Raw genomic sequence first — 12,885 nt, 5'->3', positions numbered from 1 at the left:
GAATATTTTGTCAAAATTTTATTTCTCTAGCAAATTTTGTCAAAATTTTATTTCAATAGAAAATTTTGTCAAAATTTTATTTCTCTAGCAAATTTTGTCAAAATTTTATTTGTATAGAAAATTTTGTCAAAATTTTATTTGTATAGAAAATGTTGTCAAAATTTTATTTCTATAGAAAATTTTGTCAAAATTTTATTTCTATAGAAAATTTTGTCAAAATTTTATTTCTATAGAATATTTTGTCAAAATTTTATTTCTATAGATAATTGTGTCAACAGTTTATTCCATAGAAAATTTTGTCAAAATTTCATTTCTATAGAAAATTTTGTCAACATTTTATTTCTATAGAAAATTTCGTCAACATTTTATTCCATAGAAAATTTTTTCAAAATTTTGTTTCTATAGAAAATTTTGTCAAAATTTTATTTCTATAGAAATTTTTGTATAAAATGTAATTTCTATAGAAAATTTTGACAAAATGTTATTTCTATAGAAAATTTTTTAAAAAATTAATTTCTATAGAAAATTTTGACAAAATGTTATTTCTATAGAAAATTTTGTAAAAAATTAATTTCTATAGAAAATTTTGTCAAAATTTTATTTCAATAGAAAATTTTGTCAAAATTTTAGTTCCATATAATATTTTGTCAACATTTTATTTCCATAGAATATTTTGTCAAAATTTTATTTCTCTAGCAAATTTTGTCCAAATTTTATTTCTATAGAATATTTTGTCAAAATTTTATTTCTATAGACAGTTTTATCAAAATTTTATTTCTATAGAATATTTTGTCAAAATTTTATTTCTACAGAAATGTTTGGAGAAGAATATTTTGCAAAGTCTACCAAAACATCAAGAATTCTACCAATCTACCAAACAGTAAAAAATCTACCATTTTTGGTAGAATTCTACCAACTGCGTGCTTTCGACTCCATCGATCAATTCGGCCCATCTTATTTTCTGCCACTGAAATTTTCACCCAAATAATTAACAGGCGCCGCCATTAAAAATCAAAATTGATCGGCTTCACTCTCTGGCTCGGAGTCATTATCAGATGCTCTTCAGACACAGAAATTTTGTTTGTCTATCGTCATAGACAACATGACATGCAACATGAGTTTTCGCAAGAGATGTATGTATAACAGGCCTAAAAATATATTTCACTTTGGTGATATTTTTCCGCAATCAGCTGGGGTCAGTTGATGGAGTAAAATTTGAAATGATTCTGCAATGTAATATACATACAAGTGTTTATATACCTTTATAAACAATATAAAATATAAAGTAATTCTCTTTAGAGATTACACAAGTGTGCAGTAAAAAAATTTCAGTTTGGGATTACGCCAAATTTGATTTGCTTTTAAAAATTCCATATTGGGATTTTTACTGTCGTATGGCGATATTTACAATTGCTGAGGTATTTTATTGCATCATATGTATATAGAAAACCATAAAAAACTTTAAACCATCTAACTATATTTGTTAACTTGTCATCATAGATTCATAAAAAGTCAATTTAATTTTTTGCGATTTTCATAAATCCACCTTTTATTAAGACCAAAAAAATTAATTTTTATATTATATGGCCAATTTTGTGCAAGTGCATAGTATTTTATTTAGTCAATTGTTTCATTAAGTTTGTTATTTCTTTTTAGAATAACCAAGTATATTTAAGTTTAAATTAAATGTAGAAAAATTTGTTCTCAATTGTTTGAAAGAAACCAAAACAAAAAAAAAATGTTATTTAAAAAAAAGTAGTGCAATAAAAAATACCATGTTTAGTTAATAATTATTCATATTAGAAATATTTATTCTTATTAATAATTTAATACGATACATGTATCAACAATGATCCTGGGTTCCTTAATTTAATTTGTTATTTGTAGAGAATACCAAAAATAATGCTCTAAAATGGGTATAGTTAATTGGTATTGCATTTAGAATAATCCTTAAGGCATATCTCTTATTAGAATATATCGTTTGATTGAAATTTGCTATTATGGTAATATATGGTAATGTTACCTAAGTAATATTACATTATTTATAATATGATACAATAAATAAATAAAATCAAATACTGAAAAAAAAAAAAAACAATATAAAAAACCACATACACTTACGACAGCAAAGTGATAATAAATTGTATTGATATTAAATACTTATCTAGTTGTTTTGTTTCATTTGTTTTTATTCAAATAGAATATTTAATGCTTTATTAAACATTGTATCTGTAGTTTTCGGATGTTGTAGTGAGCTATTGAAATCTTTTGAATGTATAAATTCCGATTTTCGTTACAGTGAATATGATATTAAAGGTTATCAAACATTTTTCAAACCTTTTTCTTATTTTGAAATCGCCACAATGGACTTTGACGAAATGGATCAAGTAGAAAATTATTTTTTTATGGTATTAAATACATAGAAAATGTAGTCAAAATTTTATGTCTATAAAAATTTTTATCATAATTTTATGTCTAAAGAAATTTTTTTCAAAATTTGATGTCTATAAAAATTTTTGTCATAATTTTATTTCTAAAGAAAATTTTTTCAAAATTTTATGTCTATAGAAAATTTATGAAGTATTTTGCAAAAAACTTATCAAAACATAAAGACTTTTACCAATCTACCAAATAGTAAAAAATCTACCCTTTTGGTAGAATTCTACCAAGTTTGGCAACCGTGCACATGGCTCCATTCAGTGTTGCCAGTATTTTTCTGGCTTTCGTCCCCATATTATGATGCTTTCGTCCCCGAAAATCCCCATTTTAAATTTAAATTCCTCATAAAAATCCCCAATACATTTGTGATAATTAAAAAAAAAATAAATAAATAAAAATGAAATAAAAATAAAAAATTAATAATAATTTAAAAATTTTGTCAAACCAGCTTGCAAGCCTTCTTCCAAATGCTTGAGATATGCAAATGTGAGTTCGGTTACCATGTATTTATGAACGAAAATTTTCTTCTAAATATTCAAGTATTAAAAGTGGGTTGTAGATTAATATTAAGGTGAATTATCTTCATCACTTTTGCATTTATCGGATATATTGCCAAATCAGTGATAAACACTGATTACGGGGCAACGAGCCTGAAATGATTTTGCAATTGTGTCGGTTTTTAGTTCAAATGCTCCATTTGCACCCTTTCGTATGCCATGGAATAAAGAGCAGCATAGTTTTCTTTTTTAAATATTGACGAACCACTGGCGTTCTTTTATAAAAATGTAGAAATTTGATGTTACTTTATTATGCTAAACGAATTTTGAAAAAATCCTTAAAAAAATCTCCAAATTTATCTAAATTCCCCACCAAATTCCCAAGTTCCCAACTCAGATATTTCATCCCCATTCACGAATAAATATCCCCAAAACTGGCAACACTGGTTCCATGAGAGAGTAGGAAATACAAGAGGACGAAAAGTTTTCTTCTGCAAAGAAAACAAATGTCAACCGTATAGATGTCGCACAATGACCGCAGCTTTTGCTATCACCGGCATTTCGGTCGAAGCGCTGCTTTGATAAATTAGTTATCAAAACATCGGCAGTTATAATTTCAAATTGTAAAAAATTAATAGAATGAAAACATTTCAAAAATTAAAATTTGTAATTACAAACTAGGTTCTAAATCCCATTTTCCTTTAGTTTCGTAACCGGCAGAGATCCGAACTGGGTGACGCCGACGCAAGCTGTATGATATTTGAGAGAAACGCCAAAAAAAAAAAACTGCATGCTATTACGGAAATTTTCCTCATGACCATAGACCTTATAATACATAGATGAGCCATGTGTGTCAAACTATGGATGACAGTTCCGAAGCCACGGCAAGCCACAGGAAATTCCGCAAGAGCTGTATATCGGGTTTTAAAGAAACTTCCGTGAGAGTTATTATCGACTGCATGCAAACGAATTTTCCGCTATATGAAGAGTTAGCAACAAACGACTATTACATTGCGTTATTAGGCTGTTTAAAGGGAAATCACTGAAAAATGGACACATTTGAAGAAAAAACTGCCAATCCAATTCATCGTGCGAAATAAATAAATACCTGCTATTAAATCTCATCTCATATTACTCGCTAGCTCGTCTATGTCTACAAATTTAAGGGCCAGTTTCTCAATGTCTTTTTATCATTTATCGTGTCGATAAAACAGCTGATCCCATAAACAAATTTTACTAACCGAAGGTCTATCCTCCGGTTAAAATTAACCCTTTCACTACCGAAATAAACCTAATGATAAAAACCTTTTTTTTCTTATGTTTTTACTTGTACTAACAGCATGTAGAACAAAAATTTTAATTTTGAAAACCTACCTTAGTTACTTCAAGAGCTATATGATCTTGTTCTGAAAACTTGATTCTTGAATTGTGACCTAATGGTCTTACGAAACTTAGCGCTATTTGGCCTCTAATATCTTTCAAAGTGTGAGAAAAAAATACAAAAAAGAACCCGTAACAGTATCAGTTTTAGTTTTTGTATTAATGTCCATTTACTAGAAACATACAGTACAAAAATTGTCTTTCTTCGTATTTTTCGTTTATTGTTAAAGAAGTTTAAAAAAATGTATTTTATGCCTCACCAATATGGACAATATTTATAACTTATTTAGATTAAAGCGTCTACTTTAAAATAACATCGAGAAATAAATCGAAACTAAGTGGGAAAATAGAATTTGGTGTCTTTTTCGAATGTCCTTCTAAGTGGATATCGGTAGTGAAAGGGTTAATCCGAGGATGAGAAACTGACCATAAGTCTAACTTTACTGTTCTAAATAAAAATATGAAGCTATCCAATTTGTCGTTTTAAATTCTAAATATTGACAACACTGCAACTTGCAATAGGCTTGACAATGTAATCGATAATAAACTGAAGTGTATAAGATCGATGACTAAGTTATCGAGTTTTAATTTATCGAGTAGAATTCTTAACGATTGAATACATTTAAGATTCGTTTCAAACACAGACATAAAAAAAAAATTGTAGACTAAATGGTACTTAATTTGTATAGCGAGCTATAATATTTTATTTAATTTATACTTATCAATAATCAATGCAACATTTAATTTATATGGATTGGATACTCGCTCCTTCCACAGCTAGCCATGAAAATGTTGTTAAAATTTTGTACTGTATAATTTGTTGTTGTTTTATTGTTCCACTTCATATTTCAATGAACTTTCGCATTTTGCATAATTTATTGTTGTCTTCTTTCTTAACTAAAAAAACTTAAAAATCAATTAAAATGCCCTCTGAATCCTGCTCCCATTCTACTAGTCTGTCAATATGCTTACGGTGCGTGCCTTATTATTAATGCTAATGGAAATCCCATTTCAATACCTTGAAGAAGGGAAAAACAAACACAATAATTAATTAATACAACAGCAAAAAACAATTCTCTATTCCTTGGTTGAATGGCAGACAAAGAGATTTAATTTAATTCTTGTATTAAAATTCCAAAATAACATTAAGTGTGAATGGACTTTGGATTTGTTTCTTTATTATACGTTTGTTTTCAAATGTTGAGCATTAGAAGTAAATAGGACAGATATTCCAGTAATTAGATTAATATTTTACTTCCCTTTTGCATTAACGATTACGTTGGGTTTCTATTTGAGATTCATATATGAGTAGTTGATTATTTTTCCGCTTTATTTCCTAGTTTTCAAACAGACGGTTGGAAAAAAAGTTTTCGCTAGATTGCATTTACCACAAAGCCCTAAATTAAAAATACTAAATTAAAGTAATTTTTTCGAAACATGAATAGGAAGAAATATGTATGCACAGAAAAAAAATTTTACGAAAATTTTTCCAATTAAAATCTTAATTGAGTTTTAAAAAACATTCAATTAAAAATTTAATTGATTCAACAAATATTTTTAAGTGAAACAAAGATCAATCACACAAATTAATAGTATCAATTAATTTTCTAATTGGTTCAATTAATTTTTTAATTGATTGTCAATTAATTTTTTAACTGATAAATACTATCATTTCTGTGATTGAAGACGTTTCAATTAAAAGTGTGTTTGCTATAAATGAGAGGCTATAATTCACCACTGAAATTTTTCTTTTTGCTGTTTGGTCGAAACTGGGATTGAACTCAGGGTCCTATGTATACAAGGCGGCCATGCTAACTATTGTAACATTTGTCGGGTCACCTCAACTCAATTCTTTTTTGACAAAATTTTCTATAAAAAAAATTTACAAAATTTTCTATAGAAATAGAAATTTCACAAAATTTTCTATAGAAATAAAAATTTTACAAAATTTTCTATAGAAATAAAATTTTAACAAAATTTTCTATAGAAGTAGAATTTTGACAAAATTTTCTATGGAAATAAAAATTTTATAAAATTTTCTATAGAAATAAAATTTTGCCAAAATTTTCTATAGTAATAAAAAATTTATAAAATTTTCTATAGAAATAAAATTTTGAAAAAATTTTCTATAGAAATAAAATTTTGAAAAAATTTTCTATAGAAAAAAAATTTGACAACATTTTGTATAGAAAGCAAATTTTTAAAAAATTTTCTATAGAAAACAAATTTTTACAAAATTTTCTATAGAAATAAAAATTTTCACAAAATTTTCTATAGAAATAGAATTTTTACAAAATTTTCTATAGAAAAAAAAATTAACAAAATTTTCTATAGAAATAAAAATTTTGACAAAATGTTCTATATAAATAAAAAATTTACAAAATTTTCTATAGAAACAAAAATTTGACAAAATTTTCTATAGAAACAAAAATTTGACAAAATTTTCTATAGAAGCAAATTTTGACAAAATTTTCTATAGAAATAAAATTTTGACAAAATTTTTTATAGAAATAAAATTTTGACAAAATTTTCTATAGAAATAAAATTTTGACAAAATTTTCTATAGAAATAAACTGTTGACCGAAATATCTATAGAGATAAAATTTTGACAAAATTTTCTATAGAAATAAAATTTTGACAAAATTTTCTATAGAAATACAATTTTAACAAAATTTTCTATAGAAGTAGAATTTTGACAAAATTTTCTATATAAATACAATTTTGACAAAAATTTCTATAGAAACACAATTTTGACAAAAATTTCTATAGAAAAAAAGTTTGAAAATATTGAATGACCGAAATATCTATAGAAATAACATTTTTACAAAATTTTCTATAGAAAACCAATTTTGACAAAATTTTTTGCCTTAAAATAAAATTAAACAAGTAAGAAAAGTCCAAAGTCGGGCGGGGCCGACTATATTATACCCTGCACCACTTTGTAGGTCTAAATTTTCGATACCATATCACATCCGTCAAATGTGTTGGGTGCTATATATAAAGGTTTGTCCCAAATACATACATTTAAATATCACTCGATTTGGACAGAATTTGATAGACTTTTACAAAATCTATAGACTCAAAATTTAAGTTGACTAATACACTAGGGTGGAACACAATTTTAGTAAAAAAATATGGGAAACATTTAAATCTGAAGCAATTTTAAAGAAACTTCGCAAAAGTTTATTTATGATTTATCGCTCGATATATATGTATTAGAAGTTTTGGAAAATTAGAGTCATTTTTACAACTTTTCGACTAAACAGTGGCGATTTAACAAGGAAAATGTTGGTATTTTGACCATTTTTGTCGAAATCAGAAAAACATATATATGGGAGCTATATCTAAATCTGCACCGATTTCAATCAAATTTGGCACAGATGACTATATTACTAATTGTACTCCTAGTGCAAAATTTCAACCAAATTGGGCCAAAACTCTGGCTTCTGGAGCCATATAAGTCCATATCGGGTGAAAAATATATATGGAAGCTATATCTAAATCTGAACCGATTTCAATCAAATTTGGTACACATGACTATACTACCAATTGTACTCCTTGTGCAAAATTTCAAGCTAATCGAGATTAAACTCTGGCTTCTGGGTCCATATAAGTGCATATCGGGCGAAAGATATATATGGGAGCTATATCTAAATCTGAACCGATTTCAATAAAATTTTGCACACTTGACTATACGACTAATTTGGCACGCATAGTTACAATGCTAAATCTACTCCTTGTGCAAAATTTTAACCAAATTGGGCCAAAACTCTGGCTTTTAGGACCATATTAGTCCATATCGGACGAAAGATATATATGAGAGCTATATCTAAATCTGAACCGATTTCAATAAAATTTTGCACACTTGACTATACGACTAAGTGTTATGTTTGTACAAAATTTCAAGCAAATCGGTATAAAACTCTGGCTGCTTGGTCCATATTAGTGCATATCGGGCGAAAGATATATATGGGAGCTATATCTAAATCTGAACCGATTTCTTCCAAAATCAATAGGGTTCTATTCTGACCCAAATTAGGAACATGTGCCAAATTTGAAGGCGATTGGACTTAAATTGCGACCTAGACTTTGATCACAAAAATGTGTTCACAGACAGACGGAGGGACGGACGGACGGACGGACGGACAGACGAACATGGTTATATAGACGCAGGGACCCACCCTGAGCATTATTGTCAAAGACACCATGTGTCTATCTCGTCTCCTTCTGGGTGTTACAAACAAATGCACTAACTTATAATACCCTGTTCCACAGTGTGGCGCAGGGTATATAAAAAAAATAAAATCGATAGTTCACAATATTTCAAATAAATTTTTATGGTAGTAGAATTTTGACAAAATTTTCTATAAAAATACAATTTTGACAAAAATTTCTATAGCAATAAAATTTTGACCAAATTTTCTATTGAAATAAAATTTTGACCAAATTTTCTGTAGAAGTAGCATTTTGACAAAATTTTCTATACTAATAAAATTTTGACAAAATTTTCTATAGAAATAAAATTTTGAAAAAAACTTTGTATAGAAATAAAATTTTGACAAAATTGTCTATGTAAATAAACTGTTGACCGAAATATCTATAGAAATAAAATTTTTAGAAAATTTCCTATAGAAAACCAATTTTGACAAAATTTTCTGCCGTAAAATAAAATTTAAAACAAAAATAAAATCGATGGTTGAAAATATTTCAAATAAATTTTTATGGTGGTCGTCTAACATTCTAGACCACCTTGATCGAATGAATAACACATTGGAATCTAATTTGCGTAAAAACTTTTTTTAGTTACAAAAATGTGAAGTGTTTTAAAAAATTTAGTTTAGCCGGAGTCGAGCAGAATTTCTATGACTCCGACCCCAGCAAAATCCGGCTCCACAGTCCTGGTTATAATTTGAATAAATCTGTGAATTCAAGTAAACTTTTTTTTAGTGTGAGTTAATTAAAATTTCCTTAATATTGTGTAAATTGCGTGTCCTAAACTTTAGGTGGCACAGAGTCTTTCATATTAGGTCAACATTTTTTTTCCACTTCAAGATTAAAAGGTTTCACTGTGTATATTTTGGAATTTGTATGGAAATTGTTTTTAATTAGTTGCTCTTAGTTATGCACTCGATGAGCCATAGTCTCTAATGCAGACAGCAAATTGTGTTTGCCATCTATACTAAAGCGGTTGTTGGTTAAGGTGGTCTGACCTCATTCGCATCTATGCATAATGCATCACATTAGCACTGGGAAATCGGAAGTCTAATCTGCATAGTCGCTGCTATTTGGCGATATTAGATAGGAGTATACAAAAATGCGAAACAGTGCTCTAACGGCACACGACGTCGATCAAGGTAATTATTTTATAATATCATGTTTTAAATTTTCCTAAATAGGTGCTCTCTGACAGCGTACAACACATTGTGTAGTTGAATGTTTATTCAATATTTTGTTTTGCATAGAATTAAAAAGCAATAATCACAATAATAATTATAATAATATAGTGGGATAATTTTCTATTTTGTTAATTGTTTGTTTTGTCTTAGAATTTGTTAAATTAATATTTCTTAGTTTGTATTATTGCAATTTCATATTCTAAACAAAAGTCTGATATGTTTTAAGCGGAAGTAGACGGAAACAGATAGAAAAATAAAAAGAGAGAAAAAATAAATGAATTATATAAATACTAAAGTATTAATTAATGAATTTAAATAATGATTATACTCAGACACACACACATTAATCATTCCCATGAAACACAATAAACATCGAAACACTTCCATGCCTTCATATCCCAGTAAACATTTGTGCAAATCCATTGAATTGTTTATAAAGCAATCATGCAAATGCAACTGACCCACCCCCATTAACCATTAATCCTAACTTTTCCAAACCTCAAAAGACAATCAATGGAGCTTGATAACTAAATTTCTACAATACATTAATGTATACCCCCTTTATTTAATAATAATGTTTTGTTTTTTTATATATACATCAGAGGTTTATATATTATATAACTTAACAAATAAAGGACCAATTTATTCTATCTACATATATTTCAGATATATTGAAGTAATTTTATTTTAACTACGGTGTTATATTCAAAGACAATAGGGTGAAGAAGACTTGAAGTAAGCAGTAGGGACATTTATACCATTGAAGGTGCTAGGTCCTTACTTGTCGTAGTGTTGCCAGGTTTGGGATATTCACCCCAAATTTAGGTTTTTTTAGATTTGGGATTTTTTAGGGGTATTATTTATTTGGGGGTACACCCAAGAAAAATTGACCCTACCGTGGAAGAAAATGTGGGTTTATTTTAGAAAATTTTAACTAAAATTATTTTCTAATTGAAGAAGATTTTTTAAAAATAATTACTTTTTTCTGTTGTTTAAGAAAATTTCATATATTGGAAGAAAAAATTGGATTTAAAAATTGTTAAAATGTCTTTAGCGCTGTACGAAGTTCGAGACAGGTACAATTTTAGTAAAATTTACTCATTTGAGAGATTTATGAACTCAATTTAAGCAAACTTCTGCCATTTTAGGAAAATATGAACTATTTTATTTTTTAGTAAAATTGTGCGCTATATTTGTATACAACGTTTTTTCTTATTTTTAGTTCACGTCATTAAAGTTAGCAAAAAATTATTCTAATAAGGAACATTTACTCATATTGTGCAAAATTTAACTAAAATCAACTAATCTTCATGAACTAAAATAAAGTTCAGTTGGCATTAGAGCCCCTTTTTTTTGGGTGTATTCTTAGCGAAAAAAAAAGAATTTCCGAAAAAACGATGTGCTATAATCTTTCTAAAGACTTTATATAGTTCTACATTTCGTAAAAAAAGTATGTTATATTACTATATATTTGTTTGTTTTTTTTTTCGTGTTATACCCTCTACATGCAAGGAAAAAAATTTGGAAAACGTGTTTAAAAAAATTTTTATCACCAAAAAATTTCTTTGTTACAAAATTTATTTATTATTGCAAAAAAAAAATTGTCCCAAAATCACAGTCCATTTCGCTTATATCAAGCACTGTTCTCTTCGGACTTTAAGTCTTTATAGGATACATTTTGACGTTTCATAGTAAAAATTGAATGTGGTATCATATAATACCAGACATCTTTTCGAAATCTTGGGAACAATTTTGGAATATATGTAAAATTGCATTAATTACTTTTTCAAAAGTTGTACTTTTAAGAAAGTTGGCCACTTTGAAGGTATATTTCTGTTAAATAAAAATTTCTTTACATCGGCTCGTAAGCGTCCAAAATTATGCTCTGTAAATATAACTGCACACAAAAAAAAATTTTTGTCTTCAATCACGAAATTAATTGATCCAATTAATTTTTTAATTGAAATGTCTTCAATCACAGAAATGAGAATAGCAATAAAAATTGAAAGTCAATTTGAAAAATCAATTGATCCAATTAAAAAATTAATTGATACTATTAATTTTTCTGCTTGATTTTTGTTTCAATTAAATAGTTTGTTGAAACAATTAAATTTTTAATTGAATATTTTATAAAACTTTATTTTTTTAATTGAATATTTTATAAAACTCAAGACTTTAATTGGAAAAATTTCGTCTGTGTGCTTGACTGTATGCGTTTCTTGTTCATTGATGGCTATAGCGATAATTGTCTGTTGATGGCAAAAACAGCTACCCAGCAAAAAAGATTTAGAAGTTTTTCTAAAGGCACAACTTCCAAAAATGTCCACCCAAAGATGTTCTTTATTTTAACTGCACGGGAGTTTCTTTTAACTCAATTTTTTTAACTCGCTTTTTTTCATATTTTTAATGAGCAAATTTTAATTTTTTTATTTCAAATAGAGTATCAATTAATTAATTAATTATAATTAAATTATTTAAATTTTGTCGAAGAATATTAAAAATCTATTCCAAAAAAATTTCAAATTTTTGAAAATGTTTTACCATATTAACTTCATCGTTTCTGGACCAATTTTGCACCGCTTCCGGATCCTAAAAGAAAATTTTACTAAAGTATTACCAAATAAAAAAATCATATTTTGAAATTTTTGATAAATATTTTGTGGTTAGTATGAAAAAGTGTTTTTTCTTCGAAAGAAATGTTTTATTATTTTATCTTATTTATTCCAGTTACTATTTCTACAAAAAGGAAGAACTTACTCACAATAGTAGTAGGACCTAACACGAAAATTAAAACTTTTACAAGCATTGAATTTATAGAAAAATTTGTCAAAATTATATTTCAATGGAAAAGTTTGTCAACATTTTATTGCTATGGAAAATTTTGTCAAAATTTTATTTCTAAAGAATATTTTGTCAAAATATTATTTCTTTCGAAAATTTTGTTATTTATAGAAAAATTTGTCAAAATTATATCTCTATGGAAAAGTTTGTCAACATTTTAATGCTATGAAAAATTTTGTCAAAATTTTATGTTTTAAAGAAAATTTTATTTCTATATAGACAATTTTGTCAAAATGTTATTTAGAAATTTTGATTTTATTCGATCTTTCTTTTTTCCAATAGAAAACAAGCTTGATTAATTATTTTCTATTGAAAATGTTATTTCTTTCGAA

This window comes from Haematobia irritans, chromosome 5 (genome assembly GCF_050003625.1).
Source record: "Haematobia irritans isolate KBUSLIRL chromosome 5, ASM5000362v1, whole genome shotgun sequence".
In the NCBI taxonomy this organism is placed as follows: Eukaryota; Metazoa; Arthropoda; class Insecta; order Diptera; family Muscidae; genus Haematobia; species Haematobia irritans.
The sequence above is the reverse complement of the archived record's forward strand: the minus strand, read 5'-3'. Positions refer to the sequence as shown.